We start from the raw sequence: 5,390 nt of genomic DNA, 5'->3' as shown, positions 1-5,390 counted from the left end.
ACAAAGTAACAATGTCAAGTTTTCTACGGGGCCTAAGGACTGAATTAATAAACTGTTTCCAAATTTTCGTGTTCGTTATCTTTTGCACCAGAAAACAGAACATTAGAGAATCAATGCTTGTCACACAAATAAACTACAATTCAATATGTCAAAACTTCTCACATAACTAAACTACAAATCACTACATCTAAACCATTCGGGAAGAAACTACATGAGTTTCTGTTAAGCGTAGCCACAACACTAATAAAACAATTTTTGATTCTCGTTTTCTTCATTATTCACTTAAAGATTTTCAAAACTGTAGTGATTTACAGTGAGTATGGGAGCAAATAACTATTATTTTTCGGTGGATTTGATGTTTCAGCTTCACTGACATTATCACCTACTTCCTACTTCTGTTACAGTGGATGTTGATTGTGTTCCTTCCTAAAAATAAATAGGCAGAAATGTTTGTAGAGTAATGAAACAAGTTGAAAATTGTGCTACTCCACAACGTGTAACGTTCGAGCCAGAAAATACCAACCGTCAAACATGTATATTATACGGTTTTCTATTTTACAGGGTAATACGAACCAGTGACTGTAACAGCCATACACAGGCGTTCGTTGATATATATTCCTTTCCATTTGTACACTGCTTAACACTAAGGCATTCTCCAAAATTGTAACAAAACCTATGAAGGTATGCTGGTGGCAATATAATGCTAAGCATGCTACGTGACTACTGTAAGGCAGAACGTTATATCGTGACAAGATTAATTTTCACCAAATTGAGGGTTATCACTTTCTTCCACTGACCCCTCCGTTTATCAACAGTTTCCCACGTATAGGGGAACAGGTAGGGAGGAAAGTGGTGGAGGGACAACAGGTACCCTTACCCACACCCCGTAACGTGTCCCTCAGAGTGTAGATGTACGATGGTCACCCAATAAGTAAGCTTGCATATTTTGTAAAAAACATTGCATACAACTTATCTCATTGGAACGGTGTTATTGACATTCCACGGCGGTTCTGTACTTTTCTATATAATCACCATCTTACCCCAATTGTTTTTACGAGTATAAGGTGTCACAACTTTTTCCAAAGCAGTGTTGAACCAGATCGGATCCTGTGCTGGTGACCAGATGTTCACTGTTGATGCGATTCGATCATTGGTGCAGAAGTGCTTGCCTCCAAGATGACCTATGAGTTGGGGGAACAAGAGAAAATCACTTGGGGCAAGTTGTACAATGTCAATAAAATTATTTCAACATGATACAATGTGCGTAATGTTTTTTTATATATAAAATAGAGAAACTTATTTATTCGACGCCCCTCGTCGACACAGAAGCCTTCTGAGGCACTGCTTTTCAAATACACTGACAGAATAATAAATAAGAACACCGTGAATTCATTGTCCCAGGAAGGGGAAACTTTATTGACACGTTCCTGGGGTCAGATACATCACATGATCACACTGACAGAACCACAGGCACATAGACACAGGCACTAGTACAGTGTATATCCACCTTTCGCAGCAATGCAGGCTGCTATTCTCCCATGGAGACGATCGTAGAGATGCTGGATGTAGTCCTGTGGAACGGCTTGCCATGCCATTTCCACCTGGCGCCTCAGTTGGACCAGCGTTCGTGCTGGACGTGCAGACCGCGTGAGACGACGCTTCATCCAGTCCCAAACATGCTCAATGGGGGACAGATCCGGAGATCTTGCTGGCCAGGGTAGTTGACTTACATCTTCTAGAGCACGTTGCGTGGCACGGGATACATGCGGACGTGCATTGTCCTGTTGGAACAGCAAGTTCCCTTGCCGGTCTAGGAATGGTAGAACGATGGGTTCGATGACGGTTTGGATGTACCGTGCACTATTCAGTGTCCCCTCGACGATCACCCGTGGTGTACGGCCAGTGTAGGAGATCGCTCCCCACACCATGATGCCGGGTGTTGGCCCTGTGTGCCTCGGTCGTATGCAGTCCTGATTGTGGCGCTCACCTGCACGGCGCCAAACACGCATACGACCATCATTGGCACCAAGGCAGAAGCGACTCTCATCGCTGAAGACGACACGTCTCCATTCGTCCCTCCATTCACGCCTGTCGCGACACCACTGGAGGCGGGCTGCACGATGTTGGGGCGTGAGCGGAAGACGCCCTAACGGTGTGCGGGACCGTAGCCCAGCTTCATGGAGACGGTTGCGAATGGTCCTCGCCGATACCCCAGGAGCAACAGTGTCCCTAATTTGCTGGGAAGTGGCGGTGCGGTCCCCTACGGCACTGCGTAGGATCCTACGGTCTTGGCGTGCATCCGTGCGTCGCTGCGGTCCGGTCCCAGGTCGACGGGCACGTGCACCTTCCGCCGACCACTGGCGACAACATCGATGTACTGTGGAGACCTCACGCCCCACGTGTTGAGCAATTCGGCGGTACGTCCAACCGGCCTCCCGCATGCCCACTATACGCCCTCGCTCAAAGTCCGTCAACTGCACATACGGTTCACGTCCACGCTGTCGCGGCATGCTACCAGTGTTAAAGACTGCGATGGAGCTCCGTATGCCACGGCAAACTGGCTGACACTGACGGCGGAGGTGCACAAATGCTGCGCAGCTAGCGCCATTCGACGGCCAACACCGCGGTTCCTGGTGTGTCCGCTGTGCCATGCGTGTGATCATTTCTTGTACAGCCCTCTCGCAGTGTCCGGAGCAAGTATGGTGGGTCTGACACACCGGTGTCAATGTGTTCTTTTTTCCATTTCCAGGAGTGTATTTGTCTAGGTAACATACTTAAGTGATTAACACTGCCTGATGACAGGTTAAAGTAAGCGAAAGATAAGCCATTGCAGATGTGAAATGCTGGTACATTAATAACAAGTGTAGCCACCAGGATACTGAATGTGAGCATGCAAACGTGGTGCCGGATGTCAGTCTGTTGGATGTGGTTGCATATCTGTTGCACTTGGTCGGTCAATACAGGGACTGTTAATTCTGAAATGATAATTAAATGGACACCCTAGCTGCAAACAGGCGTTGATGTTCTTCATTGGGAACATGTTGAAAATGTGTGCCCCGAACCGGGACTCGAACCCGGGATCTCCTGCTTACATGGCAGACGCTCTATCCAACTGAGCCACCGCGGGCACAGAGCATAGTCTTCAATGAAGTACATCAACACCTGTTTGCAGCTAGGGTGTCCATTTAATTATCATTTCATTTCTAGCAAAGCTGCATGGTCATCCACGGTAACTGTTCTTTCTGGAACAGATACTACCGTCATATACTGTTAATTCTGTTTGTGGATGAAGCTAGAATTGTCGTCCGACAATGTCCCATATGTGCTCGATTGGAGAGAGAGATCTGGTTATCGATCAGGCCAAGGCAACGTGTCAACACTCTGTGAAACATGTTGACTACAACAGCGGTATGTGTGCTAGCGTTATCCTGTTGGAAAACACCCCACGGAATGTTGTTCATGAATGGCCGCACGACAGGTCGAATCAACAAAAAAAAAAATGGTTCAAATGGCTCTGAGCACTATGTGACTTAACATCTGAGGTCATCAGTCCCCTAGAACTTAGAACTACTTAAAGCTAGCTAACCTAAGGACATTACACACATCCATGCCCGAGGCAGGATTCGAACCTGCGACCGTAGCGGTCGCGCGATTCCAGACTGAAGCGCCTAGAACCGCTAGGCCACTACGGTCAGCTCGAATCAACAGACTGACGTACAAATTTGCAGCCAGGGTGCGTGGGACGATCGCGGAAGTGCTCCTGTTGTCATACGAAACTGCACCCCAGACCATAACTCCAGGTGTAGGTCCAGTGTGTCTAGCACCCAGACGGTTGATTGCAGGCCTTCGACTAGTCTCCTAACCAACGCACGGCCATCACTGGCACCGGGGCAGAACCAGCTTCGATCGGAGAAAAACAACAGACCTACACCTTACCCTCTAATGAGCGCTCGTTTGACGCCACTGGAGTTGCAAATGGTGGTGGTTAGGTGTCAGTGGAATGCACGCTACAGGACGTCTAGCTTGCAGCTGCCCTTGGAGTAATCGATTTGTAACAGTTCGTTGCGTCACTGGTGTCAACTGCTGCTCAAATAGCTGCTGCAGATGCAGTACGATGCGCCAGAGCCATGCGGCGAATACGACGGTCTTCCCTCTCGGTAATGCCATGTGGCCGCATCGAGGTCGGTCTTCTCGCGACCATACATTCTCGTGACTACTGATGCCAGCAATCATATACATTTCAGAATGAGATTTTCACACTGCAGCGGAGTGTGTGCTGATATGAAACTTCCTGGCAGATTAAATCTGTGTGCCGGACCGAGACTCGAACTCGGGATCTTCGCTTTTCGCGGGCAAGTGTACACAGTTGTAATCTGCCAGGAAGTTTCATATCAGCGCACACTCCGCTGCAGAGTGAAAAGCTCATTCTGGAAACATCCCCCAGGCTGTGGCTAAGCCATGTTTCCGCAATATCCTTTCTTTCAGGAGTGCTAGTTCTGCAGGTTCGCAGAAGAGCTTCTGTAAAGTTTGGAAGGTAGGAGACGAGATACTGGCAGAATTGAAGCTGTGAGGACGGCTGGTGAGTCGTGCTAGGGTAGCTCAATTGGTAGAGCACTTGCCCGCCCAAGGCGAAGGTCCCGAGTTCGAGTCTCGGTCCGGCACACACTTTTAATCTGCCTGGAAGTTTCAATCATATATATTGCTTATATTCCTGCCAAATCTTACTGCAGAATGGCAGAAGAAACATCCAGCTTCTCGTAGCTGTCTGACACGACGTCGTTCACACTCAGTGAGGTGTTTATAATGGTGTCTTTGTCACCTTAAAGGCAGTTTTGACTAGCATCAGCTCTCCATGTCCAATACCAATTGTAACTAACGCTCAAAACCGTTACAGCGTGTATTTAAAGCAAACCGGATTTTCATCCTCATAGTGGCGCTATTAACGCCAGTCTTATGTGACTGGTGCGAAATTGGAAGACACATCATCTTTCAGATGTAGAAACATGCCTACCAACTTTCGTTGAAGTTGCATAGCGCGTTCTTGGTGTTACGATTTCTTTCCGTCAATGTACCTTCACTTTCTTGTCTTTCACGACGAGCATATCCAATTGAAGGTGATAATTCTATCATGGTTCACCGAGTAAATCCAGACTTGTAAACTAAATTCACAATCAGGAGAAAATTTAGGCTCAACAGAAAGTTTAACTTAGAAAATTTTTCACGAACAGAGTTTGCTAGGTTGCACGAAGGGAAAAACTTCACTTCTGAGCCTGAGCAGTTACGTGGTTCTGCAGTTTTTCCCTTTTTGTCATTCGAGACGACACAATGCAGCTTCTTGTTTCGGTGTCAATCAGAACCGTTTGGTGTCGACACGGTGTTGACGAGCGCGC

General features: G+C 47.4%; 1 non-coding gene across 1 annotated transcript; it reads right to left on the bottom strand.

The window, feature by feature from the left end:
- Positions 1–3,052: 3,052 nt before the first annotated feature.
- Positions 3,053–3,128, bottom strand: Trnat-ugu (transfer RNA threonine (anticodon UGU)). Its single transcript has one exon. It is a non-coding gene; the product is annotated as a tRNA-Thr (tRNA).
- Positions 3,129–5,390: the final 2,262 nt, after the last annotated feature.

Source organism: Schistocerca serialis, chromosome 4, assembly GCF_023864345.2.
Source record: "Schistocerca serialis cubense isolate TAMUIC-IGC-003099 chromosome 4, iqSchSeri2.2, whole genome shotgun sequence".
Lineage (NCBI taxonomy): Eukaryota > Metazoa > Arthropoda > Insecta > Orthoptera > Acrididae > Schistocerca > Schistocerca serialis.
Note: the sequence above shows the minus strand (reverse complement) of the source record. Positions and strands in the feature narration are given on the sequence as shown.